The sequence below is a fragment of the Bombina bombina genome, chromosome 7 (assembly GCF_027579735.1).
Source record: "Bombina bombina isolate aBomBom1 chromosome 7, aBomBom1.pri, whole genome shotgun sequence".
In the NCBI taxonomy this organism is placed as follows: domain Eukaryota; kingdom Metazoa; phylum Chordata; class Amphibia; order Anura; family Bombinatoridae; genus Bombina; species Bombina bombina.
Genome location: NC_069505.1, coordinates 191,678,195 through 191,703,227, shown reverse-complemented (window position 1 = coordinate 191,703,227; position 25,033 = coordinate 191,678,195).

The following is a 25,033-nucleotide window of genomic DNA, read 5'->3' as shown; positions in this document are numbered from 1 at the left end:
CTGCTGCAGCTGCTACTAGCTCCAATGCTGTTTTTAACCCACCTCAACCTGTTGGACAGTATATACCACAAATCCCACTTCCAGATAAATATGACGGTAATCCTGAATAATGCCGTGGATTCCTTAATCAATGTCGTTTACACTTCAGAAACAATCCAAGTTTTTTCCAATTCTACTTCCAAAATCACCTTTATTATATCCCTCATGAAGGGTAAGGCTCTAGCCTGGGTGTCTCCTCTTTTAGAGAAGAATGATCCTTTACTACAGGATGTGGAATTATTTGTGTCCATTTTTAATTCTGTTTTTGACAAGGCTGGGAGGTCTGCAGCTGCAGAGGCAGGATTGTTGGATCTGAGACAGGGATCCCTTTCGGTAGCTCAATATGCTATTGAATTCAGGACTTTAGCCGCAGAAACTGATTGGAACCATGGAGCCTTATGGGCAGCCTTTCGCAAGGGACTTTGCGAACGCCTTAAGGATGAACTTGTATTTCCGCAACTCCCCGATTCATTGGAGGGTCTTATCAATTTGTGTATTACTCTTGACGCCCGGCATTCTGAACGTCTTCAGGAGAGAGATAGGAATCGGAGATCCTTTGTTAAATCTTCTTTTCGTCCTCCTATTCGAACCTCAAGTCTGTCTAATAATAATTCCCAATCTCCTGAGTCTGTGGAACCCATGGAAGTAGGAGCTATTAAATTGTCAGAAGCTGAACGCCATAGAAGGCGTACTCTTGGATTATGTCTGTATTGTGGTACCAAAGGACATTTACTGAAGGACTGTCCTATCCGGCCAGTAAAAGCCAAGGCTTAACTTTTGATAGAGGGACAGAGTTAAGCCAGAATCCCATGTCTTCCCTCAATTCTAAACTTTTTGTTCCTGTAACTATCACTTTTGGAAACACCAAGTTTCGAGCTCAAGCCCTCATTGACTCTGGAGCTGCTGGAGTTTTCATTGATTCAAACTTTGCGGACTCTCTCAGGATTCCTCTTCAAGCCAAAAAACAGTTAATTAAGGTAACCACTGTTAGTGGACAGCCTCTAGGTTCTGGTATCATACAAAATTCTACCATTCCTCTTCTTTTGTCTGTGGGCATACTCCATTCTGAAATTATTCCTTTTGACGTCATCACTTCTCCCCACATACCGTTGATTCAGGGGTTACCTTGGTTGCAGCTTCATGATCCAGTCTTCTCATGGTCTAAAGCAGAACGTATTTCCTGGGGAACTACCTGTTTCAAACATTGCCTGCAAAATCCCTCAAAACCATCTTGTCCTGTCGTAGCTATGGTGGAAGTTCCTGATTCATTGCCTAATTACTATCATGCTTTTAGTGATGTGTTTTCTAAAAAGGAGGCTGAGACATTACTTCCACACCGGATATTTGACTGTCCTATCGAATTGTTTTCAGGGGCTCCTCTATCTAAGAGAAGGATCTATCCCCTCTCTCGTCAAGAAAATATCTCTCTTGAGGAATACATAAAGGACAACTTAGCCAGAGGATTTATTTGTCCTTCCTCATCACCTGTGGGTGCGGGTTTTTTCTTCATTGGGAAAAAAGATGGAGGTCTTCGTCCCTGTATCGATTATCGTGCCTTGAATCAGATTGCTGTCAAAAACAGCTATCCTCTGCCGCTCATTCCTGAGTTATTTGATCGTCTTCAAGGTGCCTCTATTTTTTCCAAGTTAGATCTCCGTGGGGTACATTTTGGTCAGAATCGGTAAAGGAGACGAATGGAAGACGGCATTTAACACTATATTTGGTCACTAAGAGTATCTAGTAATGCCATTCGGATTGTGCAATGCACCGGCAGTATTTCAGCACTTTGTTAACAAAATCTTCAGATATTATCTAAATCAATTTGTTATCATTTATCTCGATGACATTTTGATCTATTCCAAAACATTACAGGAACATGTACATCATGTAAGACTGGTACTTCAGAGGTTACGAGACAATTCCCTGTTCGCTAAATTGGAGAAATGCTCTTTTCATCAGAGTTCCATTCCCTTTTTGGGTTATATCATTTCAGAATCTGGTTTTGAGATGGATCCTGCTAAACTTTTGGCTATCAAGGACTGGCCCAGACCAACTACTCTCAAATCCCTGCAGAGGTTTCTTGGCTTTGCCAATTGCTATAGAAAGTTTATTAAGAACTTTGCTGACATCACGCCTCCGCTCACTTCTCTTACTAAGAAAGGGCAAAATTGTAAGAACTGGTCTACTTTGGCAGTACAGGCTTTTGAAACACTAAAATCAGAATTTTCTTCTGCACCTCTTCTCAGTCATCCAATTCCTGATCTCCAGTTTATTTTGGAGGTTGACGCTTCTTCTATAGCAGCTGGAGCTGTTCTCTCCCAACGTGATCCGACTACCAGCAAGATACATCCTGTGGCGTTAATTTTTTCGAAAAAATTCAATCCTGCCGAGTTAAATTATGATGTGGGCAATAAGGAGCTTTTGGCTATAAAATTAGCTTTGGATGAATGGAGGCATTGGTTAGAGGGTACCAGTCAACCTTTTTTCATTCTGACAGATCATAAGAATCTTTTATACCTCCATACAGCTACTCGTCTCAATCCTCGTCAGGCTCAGTGGGCCTTGTTCTTCTCCAGGTTTAATTTTGTACTTTCCTATGTTCCTGGTTCAAAAAATTCCAAGGCAGATGCTTTATCTAGGCAGTTCCAATCTTCTGAGCCTTCTCCTTTGGATTCTGAACCTATACTACGTCCAGTCAAAGTTTTGTCTCAAGTATCCTTTTTTCCAGTACAGGCTTTACATGCTGCTCAAGTCCGGGTACCATCTTCTTGCAAACTACCTTCTAGTATCCTGTATGTACCCAAAGGATTACGTCTTAAGCTTCTACGTTGGGCTCACAACAACATTTCAGCAGGTCATCCTGGAGTAACCAATACTTTGAGGAAACTGAAGCAGCATGTTTGGTGGTCCTCTATGAGGAGGGATATTAAGGATTATATTGCTGCTTGTAGTTCTTGTGCTTCGAACAAACAATCTTCTCATCAACCGTTTGTTCTATTACACCCTCTTCCTATTCCTCATTACCCTTGGTCTCACTTATCCATGGACTTCGTTACAGATCTTCCTGTTTCTGCTGGAAATACGACCATTTGGGTAGTGGTGGATCGGTTCTCCAAGTCTGCTCACTTCATACCTCTTCCAGGCTTGCCTTCAGATCAAAGACTTTCTGAACTCTTTGTTCTACATATATCTCGTTTACATGGTTTTGCCACTGACATAGTCTCAGATCGCGGAGTTCAATTTGTTTCCAGGTTTTGGAGGTCTTTTTGTAAGCACTTCGGAATCAACATATCTCTTTCTACTGCACATCATCCTCAATCCAACGGACAGACTGAGCGTGTAAATCAAGCCTTGGAATCTTTTCTTAGACATTATGTAGACCATCACCACTCCAACTGGTCTCAGTTATTGCCTTTGATGGAATTAGCTCACAACTCACGCTATAACGCCTCTTTACAGACCTCTCCCTTTAAGGCAGCTTATGGTTTTGAACCTAGAACCTTTCCTATGATTACCAGTTCTACTGAAGTCCCTGGAGCAGATCGTATTGTGAAAAATCTCAGTAACCACTGGCAACTCATTCGTAAAAATCTACTTTCCTCTTCCTTAAGGACACAAGAGATATGCTGATCGCAGAAGGTGTAAAGCTCCTTTACTTCATACTGGGGACAGAGTATTTTTATCCACCAGATTCATACGTCTAAAACAACCTTGTACTAAGTTGGGTCCTAAGTACATTGGACCTTTTGAATTGTTTCCAAAGTTTGTTCTTCTGCATACCGCCTGGCTTTACCCAAGACTCTCAAGATCCATCCAGTGTTTCATGTCTCCTTACTCAAGCCAGTCATCTACAACCGATACTCTATCAAGAGTAAGCCACTTCCTCCACTTTCCGTAGAGAGAACTTCTGAGTTTGAAGTCAGCCAGATTTTGGATTCCAAGCTACGGGGCAATCGGCTGTACTACCTGGTCCATTGGAAGGGTTATCCTATCTCTGAACGATCTTGGGAACCAGTCTCTCATGTTCATGCTCCAGCTCTTGTCAAGTCTTTTCACAAGAAATACCCTGCCAGGCCCGGTCGGGTCCCCCGGAGGGGTCCTTGAGGAGGGGGCACTGTCACGCTTGGCCGCTGGGAAGCTCCAGCGGTCCTCTCTGTGTGCTTGATTGACAGGTAGTCTGAGCCGCCCCTTCCTGATGATGTCACTACCAGGCTTTTTATTCCGGGCTTCCTGTTTCTTCAGTGCCCGTTTGTTTGTTCCTCTTTGTGGCTCCTGTGAGGACTTCGCTGTGGAAACTCTCTAACTGCTGATTTTCTGTTGCCAAACTCTGCAAAGACTGACTATGCTGGGTTAACCCTCAAACTTCCTGATAACCTGTTGCGAAACACTGCAAGTACTGTTTATTCTGTGAATCTCTCAAACTGCATGTTAACCTTTGCCAAACTCTGCAAGTACTGTTTATTCAGTGTAACCTTCAAACTGCTTGATATCCTGTTGCCAAACTCTGCAAGTACTGTTTATTCTGTGAAACTCTCAAACTGCATGTTTACCTGTTTCCAACCTCTGCAAGCACTGTTTATTCAGTGTAAACCTTCAAACTGCTTGATATCCTGTTGCCAAACACTGCAAGTACTGTTTATTCTGTGAAACTCTCAAACTGCATGTTAACCTGTTGCCAAACTCTGCAAGTACTGTTTATTCAGTGTAAACCTTCAGACTGCTTGATATCCTGATGCCAAACTCTGCAAGTACTGTTTATTCAGTGTAAACTCTCAAACTGCATGACAACCTGTTGCCAATCTCTGCAAGTACTGATTAATCTGTGTTAAAGGGACAGTCTACACCAGAATTGTTATAGTTTTAAAAGATAGATAATCCCTTTTTTACCCATTCCCTAGTTTTGCATAACCGACAGTTATATTTATATATTTTTTACCTCTGTGATTATTTTGTATCTAAGCCTCTGCAGACTGGCCCTTTATTTCAGTTCTTTTGACAGACTTGCAGTTTAGCCAATCAGTGATGGCTCCCAGGTAACTTCACGTGCACAAGCACAGTGTTATCTATATGAAAAACATGAACTAACACCCTCTAGTGGTGAAAAATCTGTTAAAATGCATTCTTAAGAGGCGGCCTTCAAGGTCTAAAAAATTAGCATATGAACCTCCTAGGTTAAGCTTTCAACTAAGAATACCAAGAGAACTAAGAAAAATTGGTGATAAAAGTAAATTGGAAAATTGTTTAAAATTGCATGCCCTATCTGAATCATGAAAGTGACTGTCCCTTTAACCTTCAAACTACCTGATATCCTGTTGCCAAACTCTGCAAGTACTGACTATTCAGTATTCACCTTCAAACTGCCTGATAACCTGTTGCCAAACTCTGCAAGGACTGACTACACAGTGTTAACCCTCAAATTGCCTGATAACAAGTTACCTACTCCTGCATTATTAACTGTTTCTTGTTTTACCCTTCCTCTGTCTGAGTATAAGTGGACTATCCCTGCTCTCCTGATTCTGTGGAAGACATTTCCTGAAACCAGATCCTTACTCAGAAGTCTATTTGGCTGATATCTTGAATTACTTTGGACTCAGGCTAACTCTGCTCCATATCGTGAGTACATTGTTTTTTAGACGTTGTTGTGGGATCACGTCCTGGATTAAACTCAGAGTGCAAGGGTGTTGTTTAAGTTCGCCCTAGCATTTGGGTCTTCTTCTGGACATTTCCTAACCTGACATATACAAGAAATTATATATAATTTTACGGTGTTAAAACAATATTCCTGTATTTTGGATGATTTTGAGGTTAGCTTTCAAGATGTGATATAATATATGTATCTGTAAATATTCTAAGTATAGATGTAATTTTATATTGTCAATTTTGATTTTAACTTGTTGATATTTTACATACATTCACTACACTTGTATAGCGCATGTTTGTTTACCTGCTGTTTCCAAGGGAACGGTCTTTATGGAAATGTAATTGGATGTAATCATTTATAAAAGGTGTGCTATACGAGTGTGGAGTCATCCTATGATTAAGTGCCGCACGGCACGAAACATGTCAGGACTACGCCTCCTCCATCCGCTGTGATTGCCGTTTCAGTGCATGTTTTTACTTTTTGTGAAATAAAGTATTGATTTTTTTAAATTCAAGGATTTTTTTGGAGTGCTGCCTTTTCCTTCCTTTGCACTGATAACACATCTATCTCCAATACATATATTGATACAAACAACCTCATTAAACAGATTTCTGATATCTTCTTACCTAAATTTGAGGAAGTAAAAAGAGAACTCACTGTGTTAACAAATGAAGCTAAGCAATTCTCAAACAGATTAGCAGAGATAGAAAACAGAATCTCTGATATAGATGACCTGCAACATACACAACAAACGTCTATCAATACCCAATCAACAAACATACAGTTGCTTCAAGCCTGCATGGACGAATTAGAAGACAGGTCAAGCAGAAACAAACATAAAATAGTAGGACTACCAGAAACAGTTGAATACTCAGATCTAATGAAATTTTTAACTTCAACATTACCTTAGGCCCTTGATAAACCATTAGAAGACACACCGCTATTGATAGAGAGTACATAGATTAGGAGCCAATAATAATAGAAGTAATACAATAACACAAAGAAGACCTATCTTAGTGAAATTCCAAAACTTTCAGGATAAACAAAAGATCCTATCCTACTACAGAAAGAAAGGCACTTTCGAAATTAACAAAGAGTGACTCCTCCTGTTTTCTCTGCGGAGACCCTAAACAGAAGGAGACCATCTGCCCCATGGTGCTCTCATTTGAATAACTCAGGCTTTCAAGCTACCATGATATATCCGGCTAAAATAAAACATTTCCACGACTCTAAGACGCTACTACTTGATAAAATAGAGGATGTTAGGCAGTTCCTGGAGAACTCTAAAGTAAAATAGAATCATGTACAGATTCAGTTATATGATTGATGGGATAAAGCTCTTGGTATTTTTTGTTCTTGTCTTTGTTTGTTTTCCTTTTTTTTCCCTTCCCCGTTCTCCCTTATTCAAAATACCCTCCCGGCTACAGAGACTACCACTAAATGAATAAAATTATACATTTTCTGTCTTGGAATGTGGGGGGGATTTCCTCCCCAATCAAGAGGAAAAAGATAATTTATCATCTTAAAAAATCCAAACCTGATATTGTCTTTTTACAAGAGACACATTTGAGCTGCCAGGAGGCAGACAAACTTAGGATGGGCTGGATTGGAGAGGTAGTCTCTGTAGCTGCGATAAATCGGAAGAGGGGGTTCACTTGTATTTTTAATAAAAATTTAGATATTCGCATAAAGTCAGAAGATAAAGATCCAGCCGGGAGATTTTTTATTCTAGAAATAGAGGCCAATGGAGCCCTTTTTACGTTATGTAATATATATGCACCAAATGAATGCCAGATGATTTCTGGGATAGGGTTTTTCCTAAATTAATCAGTTTAATAAACACCCAACTGATTATTGGGGGAGACTTTAATTCTGTGTTTGTTCCATATCTGGGTAGATTAAAAACGAAGAGATCTTTTAGCCAATTTCTCTAATAATTTGAAATTGAAAGATATATGGAGGGTTCAACACCCTGATGAGAGGAGTTTTACATTTGAATCTAAATATCACCAAACCCTCTCAAGAATTGATATATTTTTAATTAGCGAATCATTATTAAGCGCAGAAATATCTACAGATATAAAAAATATAATAATATCAGATCACGCAGTTATAGCACTATTTATCCAGATCAGGAACAATTGGAAAGCTCAATGCGGAAAGCCCCCCCCCCGTTTTTAGCTTCTAATGTTAAATTTAGAAACTGGTTGATACAAGAATGGAGGGATTATTTATATTTTAACAGGGAATATCACTCTAAAATAGATTTTTTTTGGAAACAGCGAAAGCTTACCTCAGGAGGAAATAAAGGAATATATGGTTAAAAAGGAAAAGAAAGATTAGAAGTAGAGATATTCAACTAAAAAATAAATACACCAGATATATTGAAAATCCAGATATTAGTAACTGGAACACTTTTAAAATGCAAAAAAAGAGAGAGAGATCTTTCTTGACCAGCAACGGATTCAAACAGAGATTAAAAACAAAGCAACATTTGGCAGGTTTTCTCCTAAATCTGCTAAAATGTTAGCAAACCCCTCCAGAAGCAGGAAAATAAATAATTATATTGGGTCTATTACAGCAGAGGGAACCAAATATACTGTTCCAAAAGACATTTTTCCAAAAAAAATATTCACCTGCAGACATTAATATAGAAGCTAAAGATCGCTTCTGGAGAAATATTAATCTCCCAAAAATTTGGCCTGATCAACTATTACTATTAAATAGAGGAATCTCAATAGAAGAAACCTCAAAAATTATTAATGTGCTAGCCTCAGGGAAAGACCCTGGCCCTGACCAACTGCCAGCTGAATTTTTTAAAATTATGACAGAATCAATTGCGCCAACACTTACCAATCTGTTTAATACCTATTTTGTTCATCATGTAAAGCCAACTTAATTTTTTACCACCTCCAACATTATACTTATTCTTAAAAAGGATAAGGATCTGAGTTCTATGGACTCTTATAGGCCTATTTCTCTATTAAACAATGATTACAAGATCCTAGCCAGTATTATTGCAAATCGTTTAAAAACAGTTATAAGCGATATAATCCATTCAGATCAAATTGGTTTTATCCCTGACAGAACAGTTTAGAAGAATATTAGGAAGGCTATGTCATTAATTTAATTTCTTCTACCATCACATAAAGCTAAAATTAATTATAAACAAGACTTTGCTTTACTTATGGTAGATGCCAAAAAGGCATTTGATTCTATTTTATGGGACCATTTATTCAGCACCTTAAATAATTTTGGTTTCAGAGGACACTTCCCAAACTATATCAGATTTTTATACCAAGACCCGGTCTCCTTTTTTAAAGTTTAAATAGTTTACTTTCCCCGGCTATAACTCTACATAAAGGTACAAGACAGTGGTGCCCTCTTTCATCATTGCTATTCAACATTGCCTTAGAACCATTAGCAATAATGTGTAGGATGAAATTAGATGGCATCAAGATAGGCTGATGACATTCTCTTTTACAATGGAAACTCCAGAAAGAATACCGTTACTTTTGGATATTATTGCTGAATTTAGTATTTTTTCCAGCTATAAAATTAATCTTAGAAAATCAGAAATCTTATTGATTATCAGGAAAAAAAATAGCTATCTGAAAAACCCTTTTAGGCTTGCCAACAGAAATATAAAATATTTGGGGATAACCCTATCTAAATACCCTGAAGAATGGTATGATATGAATTATACTCCCATTTGGATAAATGCTCTTTGGAGCTGAAGAACTGGAGTAAATCACTCTGTCTGCAAAAATAGCTTTGATAAAAATGCGTCTATTTCCAAAAATATTTTTTCTACTTCAAAACATTCCCGTATTTGTGCGGGAAACCACGTATAGCATTAGCAAAACTTATGCACTCTAAAGAAGAGGGAGGGTTCGCCTTCCCAAACATCAAGAATTATAACTGGGCATGTCCGTCCAAAATAGCGTTAGACTGGCTCAGAAACTGATCATGTTACAAACTAAAAGATAGAAGAAGCCATGATTGCCCCATACTCTCTTCAAGCTCTTTTACATCTAGCTGACCCTCAACATATTAAAAGTCATCTCCAAAAGTATACGGTATATAATGTATTGAAAGCTTGGAACAAAGTTTGTAAGTATATGGAGATACATGATAAAATATCTAAATTTCTCCCTATCCGGGGTAAGCGGCTATACCTCATATGCTTTCAAATTATGGTCCTTAAAAAATCTTAAATACATATCACAACTGACCGACCAACATACAAAACGTATTAAAACATTTGAGTCGCTAATAAAGCAATTTACCTTAGATAAGAAATATTTTTTCGCATATTTGCAGGTCACACATTATATCTACAGTCACAATCTTGTTGAGGAAAATCCATGGTCATTGGGTCCGCTGTATCTTATTATTGATAGGTTTCTCCTAGGTAACCACTCGATGGGGCCGATTTATCAAGCTCCGTATGATCTAAAGACGGCTGCTCCATAACTTGTCCGCCTGCTCTGAGGCCACGGACAGAAATCAACCCGATCGAATATGATCGGGATGATTGACACCCCCTGCTAGCGGCCGATTGACCGCAAATCTGCAGGGGGCGGCATTGCACCAGCAGTTCACAAGAACTGCTGGTGCAATGATAAATGCCGACAGCGTATGCTGTTGGCATTTATCGATGTGCGGCAGACATGATACGCTACATTGTATCACACATTAATAAATAGACCCGATGACTTATATTTATAGATGTTTGTCCTCTAAGGATGCAACAGAAAAAAGTAGTAGGCTAGTTCAAACATGGAGCATCGATATTCCAGGAATTAACCTTGAGTTTTTCCAGGAAAGTTAGAGTTAAGAAATTCACTTCTGCTACATCCTTGAGAGAATCACATATTACATTTTTGAATAGGTCATACCTTACGCCTAAGAGAATTGTGAAATGGCATACTCGGGGGTCAAATGTTTGCTCCAGATGTCGTAAACCTGCAGCAGATTTATTACACATCTTTTTTAAATGCCCTAAAATCCAAATATTCTGGAAGCAAATAGAGTTCTGGCTAAACATATTTTTACCTATTAGATTTAATTTAGAGGCTATTCCTATTTTTTTCTTAACTTCACAAAGAAATATACAGAAAAAACCTCTGATTAATACTGCAATCTTATTAGCCAGACAAATTATTTTAAAATCATGGAACGACAAAAAAGCACAGAGTATAGCTGCCTTCGTTCACAACATGAAATATCAATTAATCTTGGATCAATATGACCCTATTATTTTCTTGGATAACAAAGTGAAAGCTTTTATGACCAAATAAGAAAGAGTAAAATTATCCTACACCAACGAAATCCAACTACAGATTATGGGGGGTAGTTATCAAGCCGTCAACCTCAAATACGCTGGAATTCCGCAGCATATTTGTAGCGAGGCTGATTCGCCTTAGTTATCAAGCCCTAGATACCGGCAAATGTAGAATTTTGTGACTTAAGCTTCGATCCGCCGGACTCAGTCCGACACAGATCGATTCTTACATCACTACAGATGTTCAAGTGCGGCACAATCTGACTACTTTTGCTAGTTATCAAAAAACTAGCAGGTACGCTCAGCACTTTTCCGGCCCAGCGTACCTGGTTTTCAATCCGCCGCCCTGGAGGCGGCGGATCCCATAGGAATCAATGTGAGTCTGACCATAGCGAAAGTACAAGTTCGCTGCTGCCCGACATCCCATTGATTTCTATGGGAGCTGTCTACACCTAACACCCTAACATGTACCCCGATTCTAAACACCCCTAAGCTGTCCCCCCCTACACCGCCGCAACTAAATAAAGTTATTACCCCCTAAACCGCCGCTCCAGGAGCCCACCACAACCTATATTAAACTTATTAACCCCTAATCTGCCCCCCCTACACCTATAATACATTTATTAATCCCTATCCTGCCCCCCCCTACACCGCCGCCAATGTAATAAAATTATTAACCCCTAAACCTAAGTCTAACACTAACCCTAACACCCCCCCTAACTTAAATATTAATTAAATAAATCTAAATAATATTTCTATTATTAACTAAATTAATCATATTTAAAACTAAATACTTACCTTTAAAATAAACCCTAATATAGCTACAATATAAATAATAATTATATTCTAGCTATCTTAGGATTTATTTTTATTTTACAGGTAACTTTCAATTTATTTTAACTAGGTACAATAGCTATTAAATAGTTATTAACTATTTAATAGCTACCTAGCTAAAATAAAGAGAAATGTACCTGTAAAATAAAAACTAACCTAAGTTACAATTACACCTAACACTACACTATACTTTAATAAATTATTCCTATTTAAAACTAAATACTTACCTGTAAAATAAACCCTAAGATAGCTACAATGTAATTAATAATTACATTGTAGCTATTTTAGGATTTATATTTATTTTACAGGTAACTTTGTATTTATTTTAGCTAGTTAGAATAGTTATTAAATAAATAGTTATTAACTAGTTAATAACTACCTAGCTAAAATAAATACAAAATTACCTGTAAAATAAATCCTAACCTAAGTTACAATTAAAACTAACACTACACTATCATTACATTAATTAAATAAATTAACTACAATTAAATACAATTACATAAACTAACTAAAGTACAAAAAATAAAAAAAGCTAAGTTACAAAAAATAAAAAAAATAAGTTACAAACATTTAAAAAATATTACAACAATTTTAAGCTAATTACACCTAATCTAAGCCCCCTAATAAAATAACAAAGCCCCCCAAAATAAAAAAATTCCCTACCCTATTCTACATTAAAAAAGTTAGCAGCTCTTTTACCTTACCAGCCCTTAAAAGGGCCTTTTGTGGGGCATGCCCCAAAGAAAACTGCTCTTTTGCCTGTAAAAGAAAAATACAACCCTCCCCCCAACATTAAAACCCACCACCCACATACCCCTAATCTAACCCAAACCCCCCTTAAAATAACCTAACACTAATCCCCCTGAAGATCATCCTACCTTGAGTCGTCTTCACTCAGCCGAGCCACTGATGGAACTGAAGAGGAGATCCGGAGCGGCAGAAGTGATCCTCCAAGGGGTGCTGAAGAATTCTTCCATCCGATGAAGTGATCCTCCAGGCGGCGCTGAAGAAGTCTTCTATCCGGGCGATGTCATCTTCCAAGCGGCGCTGAAGAAGTCTTCTATCCGGGCGATGTCATCTTCCAAGCGGGGTCTTCAATCTTCTTTCTTCAGGATCCATCTTCATCCCGCCTACGCGGAACATCCTTCTTTCCCGACGGGCTACCGATGAATGAAGGCTCCTTTAAGGGACGTCATCCAAGATGGCGTCCCTTCAATTCTGATTTCCTACCTTAATTCCGATTGGCTGATAGAATCCTATCAGCCAATCGGAATTGAAGGGACGCCATCTTGGATGATGTCCCTTAAAGGAGCCTTCATTCGTCGGTAGTCCGTCGGGAAAGAAGGATGTTCCGCGTCGCCGGGATGAAGATGGATCCTGAAGAAAGAAGATTGAAGACCCCGCTTGGAAGATCTTAACCCCTTACACATCATACACCCTCTCCCTGCACTCCTCATACATCATCACCCCTTACAGATCATACAACCTCTCCCTGCACCCCTCATACATCATCACTCCTAACAGATCACACAACCTCTCCCTGCACCTCTCATAGATCATCACCCCTTACAGACCATACACCTTCTCTCTTCACCTTTTATAGATCATCACACCCAACAGACCATACACCCTCTCCCTGCACCCCTCATACATCACCCCTTACAGATCATAACCCTTTACCTGAACCCCTCAAACATCATCATCCCTTACACATCATACACCCTCTCCCTGCACCCCTCATAGATCATCACCCTTTACAGACAATGCATTCACTCCCTGAACCCTCATACATCATTACCCCTAACAGACCATACACCCTCTCCCTTCACCTCTCATAGATCATCACCCCTAACAGACCATACACCCTCTCCCAGATCATCACCCCTAACAGACCATACACCCTCTCCCTTCACCCCTCATAGATCATCACCACTTACAGACCATACAACCTTTACCCCTCATAGAGCATCACCCCTTACAGACCATACACCCTCTCCCTTCACCTTTTATAGATCATCACCCCTAACAGACCATACACCCTATCCCTGCACCTCTCATAGATCATCACCCCTAACAGACCATACACCCTCTCCCTTCACCTCTCATAGATCATCACCCCTAACAGACCATACACCCTCTCCCTTCACCCCTCATAGATCATCACCACTTACAGAGCATACAATCTTCACCCCTCATAGATCATCACCCCTTACAGACCGTACACCCTCTCCCTGCACCTCTCATAGATCATCACCCCTAACAGACCATACACCCTCTCCCTGCACCTCTCATAATCACCCCTAACAGACCATGCACCCTCTCCCTTCACCTCTCATAGATCATCACCCCTAACAGACCATACACCCTCTCCCTGCACCTCTCATAGATCATCACCCCTAACAGACCAAACACCCTCTCCCTTCACCTCTCATAGATCATCACCCCTAACAGACCATACACCCTCTCCTTGCACCTCTCATAGATCATCACCCCTAACAGACCATACACCCTCTCCCTTCACCTCTCATAGATCATCACCCCTAACAGACCATACACCCTCTCCCTTCACCCCTCATAGATCATCACCACTTACAGACCATACAACCTTTACCCCTCATAGATCATCACCCCTTACAGACCATACACCCTCTCCCTTCACCTTTTATAGATCATCACCCCTAACAGACCATACACCCTCTCCCTGCACCTCTCATAGATCACCACCCCTAACAGACCATACACCCTCTCCCTTCACCTCTAATAGATCATCACCCCTAACAGACCATACACCATCTCCCTTCACCCCTCATAGATCATCACCACTTACAAACCATACAATGTTTACCCCTCATAGATCATCATCCCTTACAGACCATACACCCTCTCCCTGCACCACTCATAGATCATCACCTCTAACAGACCATACACTCTCTCCCTGCACCTCTCATAGATCATCACCCCTAACAGACCATGCACCCTCTCCCTTCACCTCTCATAGAGCATCAACCCTAACAGACCATACACCCTCTCCCTTCACCCCTCATAGATCATCACCACTTACAGACCATACAACCTTTACCCCTCATAGATCATCACCCCTAACAGACCATACACCCTCTCCCTTCACCTCTCATAGATCATCACCCCTAACAGACCATACACCCTCTCCCTTCACCCCTCATAGATCATCACCCCTTACAGATCATACACCCTCTCCCTGCACCCCTCATGCATCATCACCCCTAACAGATCACACACCCTCTCCTTGCACCCCTCCTAGATCATCACCCCTAACAGACCATACACCCTCTCCCTGCACCCCTCATAGATCATTACCCCTTACAGATTATACACCCTCTCCCTGCAGCCCTCATAGATCATCACCCCTTACAGCCCATACACCTTCACCCTCATAGATCATCACCCCTTACAGACCATACACCCTCTCCATGCACCCCTCATACATCATCACCCTAACAGATCACACACCCTTTTCTTGTATCCCTAACAGATTATACACCCTCTCCCTGCACCCCTCATAGATCATCACCCCTTACAGATTATACACCCTCTCCCTGCTCCCCCTCATACATCACCACCTATTACAGATTATACACCCTCTCCCTGCACCCCTCATACACCATCACCCCTTACCAATCATACACCCTCTCCCTGCAGTCCTCATACATCATCACCTCTTACACATTATACAACCTCTCCCCCCCCCCCTTATAGATCATCACCCCTTACAGATCATACACCTTCTCCCTGCACCCCTCATGGATCATCTCCCCTTACAGATCATACACCCTTTCCCTGCACCCCTCATACATCATCACCCCTTACAGATCATACACCCTCTCCCTGCACCCCTCATAGATCATCACCCCTTACAGATCATACATCCTCTCCCTGCACCCCTCATACACCATCACCTCTTACACATCATACACCCTCTCCCTGCACCCCTCATAGATCATCACCTCTTACAGACCATACACCCTCTCCCTGCATCCCTCATACATCATCACCCCTTACACATCATACACCCTCTCCATGCATCCCTCATACATCATCATCCCTTACAGATCATACACCCTCTCCCTGCACCCCTCATACACCCTCTCCCTGCACCCCTCATACATCATCATCTCTTACAGATCATATATCCTCTCCCTGCACCCCTCATACATCATCACCCCTTACAGATCATATACCCTCTCCCTGCACCCCTCATACATCATCACCCCTTACAGATCATACACCCTCTCCCTGCACCCCTTATACATCACCTCTTACACATCATACACCCTCTCCCTGCACCCCTCATACATCATCACCCCTTACAGATCATAACCCTTTACCTGAACCCCTCAAACATCATCATCATCCCTTACACATCATACACCCTCTCCCTGCACCCTCATAGATCTTCACCCTTTACAGACCATACATTCACTCCCTGAACCCTCATACATCATCATCCCTAACAGACCATACAAACTCTCCCTGCATCCTTCATAGATCATCACCCCTAACAGACCATACACCCTCTCCCTGCACCTCTCATAGATCATCACCCCTAACAGACCATACACCCTCTCCCTGCACCCCTGATAGATCATCACTAGTGATGTCCTGAACTGTTCACAGCGAACATAGCTTGTTCGCGTTCGCGGGCGAACACATGGCGATGTTTGATCCGCCCCTATGTGTCATCATTGAGGAAACTTTGACCCTGTATGTCACAGCCGTCTGACACATTAGAGCTAATCAACATCAGACACTTCCTCACAGACCCTCCCAGCTACTCGGAATCCGCCATTTTAGACTCATAACGACCTTGCTTTCTTAATGAGAGGACGTGTTGTGCTTTTGCTCCTGACATTAATAGGAAAAACATAGCTAGGCTAGTGTATTTAGTGTCCACTACAGTCCAGAAGGACTCCACTCATCTCTGCTGCAAGCACAGCACCCCAAAAAGCCCTTTTTAGGGCTATATTTCGTGCGTTTTTTTTTTTTCCGTATTTTTTTTATTAGCATTTGCCTGGCTTTTAGCCTGTGTGTTTAAGGCTCACAGCATATGCTGTGATTACTGCCACCACTGATATCTCCCTAACAACATTAGTTTAAATTTAACTAACCAAAAATTTTAATTATTTTGCTAGTGTAATTTTTTTTCATTTTCTATCAGGCCTGTGTCACACAGCATATACTCTGGTTCATTGTTCTGTGCCAGCCACCAGTGTTAATATCCGTTTATAACATTATTTTAAATTTAATTTTTTTTATTTAAATCATTTTTCTAGTGTAATCTAATTACATTTTCTATCAGGCCTGTGTCTGTCAGGCTCACTCAGCATTAATATACCTAATTTTTTTTCAGTCTTTTGGTTAATTGGTCTGTGCCAGGCAGCCACCACTCATATCTTCTTCACCTTAATTTAAATATAAAAAAAAAAAAAGTTTAAATTTGTTTGATAGTGTAATCTAATATAATTTTCTATCAGGCCTGTGTGTTTTGCTGACATACAGAGCCTACTGTGTTTACTTGCTGCCCTCCCTAGTCTATGAGCCACGACTCATATGTGTTTAACCTTTTTTTAATTTCCCCCCCAAAAAAATAATTTAAATAATTTTTCTAGTGTAATCTAATAGTATTTTCTATCAGGCGTGTGTGTATCTGACTTACAGAGCCTACTGTTTTTAATAGCTGCCCTTCCAAGGCTATCAGCCACGACTCATATGTATGTGCTTAACCTTTTTCTTTAAATTCCCCCAAAAAAGTCTTTAAATCATTATGCTAGTGTAATCTAATTTTATTTTCTATCAGTGCTGTGTCTAACTGTCTATCTGACTTACACAGCATACTGTTGTTAATTGCTGCCCTACGTAGCAGCCAGCCAGTGCGACCACTCATATGTGCATTGCACTTCTTAACATAATTTTAATATTAAAATCTAAAATATTTTGCTAGTGTAATCTAACTTAATTTTCTATCAGGCCTGTGTTTTTGTCACTTACACAGCATACTGTGTTAAATTGCTGCCCTACCTACCATCCACGACTCATATCTGCCAGCCTGTGTGCCAGGCCCAACTAGCCAATTAGTGGTACTAATCATAATTCTTGTAACAGTATCAAAAAAAATTAAAATTCATAATTTTTTGGACTGCAAATATTCAGTCAACTAGTGCCATTGAATTGCAGTTTCCTCCTGCCTGGCAGCCTGTGTGCCAGGCACAAACTAGCCAATTAGTGCCACCAATCCTAGTTGTTGTAAAAGTATTGTTAATCTTTAAAATTCCAAATTGATCGCTTGTGATTCCTCAGTTTGCTCGTGCCATTGAATTGCACTTTCCTCCTGCCTGCCAGCGTGTTTTCCAGGCCCAACTAGCCAATTAGTGGAACCAATCATAATTCTTGTAACAGTATATAAAAAAATAAAAATCATAATTTTTTGGACTGCAAATATTCAGTCTCCTAGTGCCATTGAATTGCATTTACCTAGCGTAACACTTGGAGTTTGCTCTGTCACTGTAATGCGGCCGTAACCCTTACACTACCTGATAGATACGACATCATAACTGATGTTTTAAAGCACGTTATTGCAAACAATTTGGGAATGTTAGTTGATTTAGGCCCTTTATGGGTTAAAAGCAGACTCTGCATAAACTATGTAATTTTCCATGGGAGTTTTGCCATGGATCCCCCTCCAGCATGCCACAGTCCAGGTGTTAGTACCCTTGAAACAACTTTTCCATCACTATTGTGGCCAGAAAGAGTCCTTGTAGGTTTTAAAGTTTGCCTGCCTATTGAAGTCAATGGCGGTTCGCGAACAATACCGGAAGTTCGAGTCCGCCGTTCGCGAACCGAAAATTTTAGGTTCGCGACATCACTAATCATCACCCCTAACAGACCATACACCCTCTCCCTGCACCCCTCATAGATCATCACCCCTTACAGATTATACACCCTCTCCCTGCACCTCTCATGCATCACCTTTTAAAGATCATACACCCTCTCCTAGAACCCTTCATAGATCATCACCGCTTACAGATTATACACACTCTCCCTGCACCCCTCATAGATCATCACCCCTTACAGACCATACACCCTCTCCCTGCACCCCTCATAGATCATCACCCCTTACAGACCATACACCCTCTCATTTCACTCCTTATAGATCATCACCCCTTACAGAACATAAACCCTCTCCCTTCACCCCTCATACATCATCGCCTCTTACACATCACCCTTCATCTCTCTGCACCCCTCATAGTTTATCATCACATATAGAAATATACATTTTCAACTCCCTTCTCTGATAATTAATACTCCATAAGATGTTCAGTTTAGTGGAGAATAAAGTGATTAGTGATTGTTGTTTTTTACTAAAACCTCTGAGGTTGGGTGGGGCAGACACACCCGCCCGTACAGAGATGCTAAAAATTATCTCACACCTTAACCCACATCAAATAAACTCAGGACAAATTGGAGACAAGGGGCTGCCTTCAGGATTCCTGATCCACCCCAAGCTTCTAGCACCATTAGTGATGGAAGCTGGGGAACTTGGTAGCTGTCTAAAAAAAATAACAGTATTAGTGTAACAGGTGATAAAATATCAGGAGTAAAGCTGACAAAAATGTATGTGGGGAATATCACAAAGCACTAATGTAGCAGCACTGGTGCAATGCACTCATACGGTGATATGAATTTATGGGAAAGTCACCTACTGCTGTATTGACCAATATTATGTCACTAATGAGTCCTTGCCCTGCAGAACCCAGCACTGGGCTTGGCATAGGTCCCATTCCAAATCATCAGAATTCAACACAAAAACATTGTACGTCAGCTCAGGTGACATTATGATATTTTTTGTAAGCTGTTCCAATCCATCAGATTCCCTCTCTGTGCTGTCCTCTAATCATATCTCTAGTCTATGCTCTCCTATATCAGATCTCTATTCAATGCTCTCCTATATCAGATCTCTTGTCCGTGCTCTCCTATATCAGATCTCTATTCAATGCTCTCCTATATCAGATCTCTTGTCCGTGCTCTCCTATATCGGATCTCTTGTCCGTGCTCTCCTATATCGGATCTCTTGTCCGTGCTCTCCTATATCGGATCTCTTGTCCGTGCTCTCCTATATCGGATCTCTTGTCCGTGCTCTCCTATATCGGATCTCTTGTCCGTGCTCTCCTATATCGGATCTCTTGTCCGTGCTCTCCTATATCGGATCTCTTGTCCGTGCTCTCCTATATCGGATCTCTTGTCCGTGCTCTCCTATATCGGATCTCTTGTCCGTGCTCTCCTATATCGGATCTCTTGTCCGTGCTCTCCTATATCGGATCTCTTGTCCGTGCTCTCCTATATCGGATCTCTTGTCCGTGCTCTCCTATATCGGATCTCTTGTCCGTGCTCTCCTATATCGGATCTCTTGTCTGTGCTCTCCTATATCAGATCTCTTGTCTGTGCTCTCCTATATCAGATCTCTCGTCCATGCTCTCCTATATCAGATCTCATCCATGCTCTCCTGCATTAGATCCCTTGTCCATGCTCTCCTATATCAGATCCCTTGCCCGTGCTCTCCTGTTGCATTAGATCCCTAGTCCGTGCTCTCCTGCATCAGATCCCAAGTCCATGCTCTCCTATATCAGATACCTAGTCCATGCTCTCCTGCATCAGATCCCTAGTCCATGCTCTCCTGCATCAGATCCCTAGTCCATGCTTTCCTATATCAGATCCCTAGTCCATCTCCTATATCAGATCCCTTGTCCATGCTCTCCTGCATCAGATCCCTTGTCCATGCTCTCCTGCATCAGATCCCTTGTCCATGCTCTCCTGCATCAGATCCCTTGTCCATGCTCTCCTGCATCAGATCCCTTGTCCATGCTCTCCTGCATCAGATCCCTAGTCCATGCTCTCCTGCATCAGATCTCTAGTCCATGCTCTCCTATATCAGATCCCTTGTCCATGCTCTCCTATATCAGATCCCTTGTCCATGCTCTCCTATATCAGATCCCGTGTCCATGCGCTCCTATATCAGATCCCTTGTCCATGCTCTCCTATATCAGATCTCTTGTCCATGCTCTCCTATATCAGATCCGTAGTCTGTGTTCTCCTGCATCAGGGGGTCGATCCGATATAAAGCGTCGCCCGCAAAAGCCGGCGACGCCAATATTTACGCTGATTTGGTATCACATATACGGCGTAACCTAGAAGTTACGCGCGTATATTTCTGCCGTTGCCCGTAGTTTTTTGGGCCATAGGCAGGTATACCAAACCAGCGCAGTTTGGTATCCAATATGCAGCGTAAGGACTTACGTGGCGAAAATGGAGAAAACTTACTCCATTTTCACCTCGCCACAAAAAGCAGCCGTAAGAAGCCTTACGCTGACTATTGGAGCCCCGTAACTCCCTAAACTGGCTGCTAAAATAAACCTAACACCTAACGCATGCGCAATGTCTATCTCCCTGTCAACCGCGATCTTCTAAAATAAACCTAACACCTAACGCATGCGCAATGTCTATCTACCTGTCAACCGCGATCCCCCCCCCCGAAATCCTTAATAAAGTTATTAACCCCTAAACCGCCGCTCCCGGACCCCGCCGCCATCTACATAAACTAACCCCCTACTGTGAGCCCCTAAAACCGCCGCCATCTACCTTATCTATCCCCTAATTAGAACCCCTTACACCGCTGTCATCTACCTTATCTATCCCGTAATCTGACCCCTTACACCGCCGCCACCTATATAAAAATTATTAACCCCTAATTTAATCTACCTACCCCGCCGCCAGCTATGTTATCTATATTAACCCTAAGTATATTATAGTTAATATAGTTATTACATTATATATATTAACTATATTAACCCTAATTATATTAGGGTTAATATAGTTAATATAGTTACTATAGTATTTATATTAACTATATTAACTCTATCTAACCCTAACACCCCTAACTAAATTTATATTAAATTAATCTAATTCATTTATAAACTAAAATATTCCTATTTAAATCTAAATACTTACCTATAAAATAAACCCTAAGATAGCTACAATATAATTAATAATTACATTGTAGCTATGTTAGGGTTAATATTTATTTTACAGGTAAATTGTTAATTATTTTAACTAGGTATAATAGCTATTAAATAGTTATTAACTATTTAATATCTACCTAGTTAAAATAATTACCCAATTACCTGTAAAATAAATCCTAACCTAAGTTACAAATACACCTACACTATCAATAAATTTAATAAACTACAAACATCTATCTAAAAATACAATTAAATTAACTAAACTAAATTACAAAAAAAAACAAACACTAAATTACAAAAAATAAAAAAAAGATTACAAGATTTTTAAGCTAATTACACCTATTCTAAGCCCCCTAATAAAATAATAAACCCCCAAAATAAAAAAAATTCCCTGCCCTATTCTAAATTAAACAAATTTCAAAGCTCTTTACCTTACCAGCCCTTAAAAGGGCCTTTTGTGGGGCATGCCCCAAAGAATTCAGCTCTTTTGCATACAACAAATACAATCCCCCCCCCCCCATTACAACCCACCACCCACATACCCCTATTCTAAAACCACCCAAACCCCCCTTAAAAAAGCATAACACTACCCCCCTGAAGATCTCCCTACCTTGTCTTCACCACACCGGGCCGAACTCCTGATCCGATCCGGGCGATGTCTTCCTCCAAGCGGCAAAGAAGAATTCTTCCTCCGGCGATGTCTTCCTCCAAGCGGCAAAGAAGAATTCTTCCTCCGGCGACGTCTTCCTCCAAGCGGCAGCAAAGTCTTCATTCTTCCGGCGGCATCTTCAATCTTCTTTCTTCGCTCCGCCGCCGCGGAGCATCCATCCAGGCCGACGACTGAACGACGAATGAGGTACCTTTAAATTACGTCATCCAAGATGGCGTCCGCCGAATTCCGATTGGCTGATAGGATTCTATCAGCCAATCGGAAATTAAGTTAAAAAAATCTGATTGGCTGATTGAATCAGCCAATCAGATTCAAGTTCAATCCGATTGGCTGATCCAATCAGCCAATCAGATTGAGCTCGCATTCTATTGGCTGATCGGAACAGCCAATAGAATGCGAGCTCAATCTGATTGGCTGATTGGATCAGCCAATCGGATTGAACTTGAATCTGATTGGCTGATTCAATCAGCCAATCAGATTTTTTTAACTTAATTCCGATTGGCTGATAGAATCCTATCAGCCAATCGGAATTCGGCGGACGCCATCTTGGATGACGTCATTTAAAGGTACCTCATTCGTCGTTCAGTCGTCGGCCTGGATGGATGCTCCGCGGCGGCGGAGCGAAGAAAGAAGATTGAAGATGCCGCCGGAAGAATGAAGACTTTGCTGCCGCTTGGAGGAAGACGTCGCCGGAGGAAGAATTCTTCTTTGCCGCTTGGAGGAAGACATCGCCGGAGGAAGAATTCTTCTTTGCCGCTTGGAGGAAGACATCGCCCGGATCGGATCAGGAGTTCGGCCCGGTGTGGTGAAGACAAGGTAGGGAGATCTTCAGGGGGGTAGTGTTAGGCTTTTTTAAGGGGGGTTTGGGTGGTTTTAGAATAGGGGTATGTGGGTGGTGGGTTGTAATGGGGGGGGGATTGTATTTGTTGTATGCAAAAGAGCTGAATTCTTTGGGGCATGCCCCACAAAAGGCCCTTTTAAGGGCTGGTAAGGTAAAGAGCTTTGAAATTTGTTTAATTTAGAATAGGGCAGGGAATTTTTTTTATTTTGGGGGTTTATTATTTTATTAGGGGGCTTAGAATAGGTGTAATTAGCTTAAAAATCTTGTAATCTTTTTTTTATTTTTTGTAATTTAGTGTTTGTTTTTTTTTGTAATTTAAGTTTAGTTAATTTAATTGTATTTTTAGATAGATGTTTGTAGTTTATTAAATTTATTGATAGTGTAGGTGTATTTGTAACTTAGGTTAGGATTTATTTTACAGGTAATTGGGTAATTATTTTAACTAGGTAGATATTAAATAGTTAATAACTATTTAATAGCTATTATACCTAGTTAAAATAATTAACAATTTACCTGTAAAATAAATATTAACCCTAACATAGCTACAATGTAATTATTAATTATATTGTAGCTATCTTAGGGTTTATTTTATAGGTAAGTATTTAGATTTAAATAGGAAAATTTTAGTTTATAAATGAATTAGATTAATATAATATAAATTTAGTTAGGGGTGTTAGGGTTAGATAGAGTTAATATAGTTAATATAAATACTATAGTAACTATATTAACTATATTAACCCTAATATAATTAGGGTTAATATAGTTAATATATATAATGTAATACCTATATTAACTATAATATACTTAGGGTTAATATAGATAATATAGCTGGCGGCGGGGTAGGTAGATTAAATTAGGGGTTAATCATTTTAATAGAGATGGCGGCGGTGTAAGGGGCTTACATTAGGGGTTAATCATTTTAATATAGATGGCGGCGGTGTTAGGGGCTCACTTTAGGGGGTTATAGATATAATATAGCTGGCGGCGGGGTACGGGAGCGGCGGTTTAGGGGTTAATAGCTTTTTTATTGTTAGGCTAGTGAGGGGGGATAGCGGATAGAGGGTTAGACGTGTCGGGCTATGTTAGGGAGGCGTGTTAGACAGTGCGGGCTATGTTAGGGAGGCGTGTTAGACAGTGCGGGTGTTTTAGACTTTAGTCAGGTTTTATAGGCGCCGGCAGTTTCTAATGTGCCGCAAGTCACTGGCGACGCCAGAAATTTGTACTTGCGCAGATTTCTGGACATCGCTGGTTTGTGAGACTTACGGCACGTTAGCATCTGACGGCGACTTATATGGGATAGCTCGAGTTGCGAGCTGAAACTGCGGGCGACGCCGGTTCCCTCGCTTGCGCCGCAAACTGCGATCTATATCAGATCGCGCCCCAGATCCCTTGTCTGTGCTCTTCTTTATGAGATCCCTTGTCTGTGAACTCCTGCACCAGATCGCCTGTCTGAGCTCTCCTGAAACATTCCTTTTCTGTGCTCTCCTGCATTAGATCCCATCTCTTTGCTCTCCTGCAACATATCCCTTTGCTGTGCTCTCCTGTATCAAATCCCTTGTGCTCTCTCCTGCATCAGATCATCTGTTTGAAAAGTAAAATACAGGTATTAGTAATGCATTTTCATAATAATATGAACAACAGTTACAGATCACATAATTTTATGCTGTGCTGG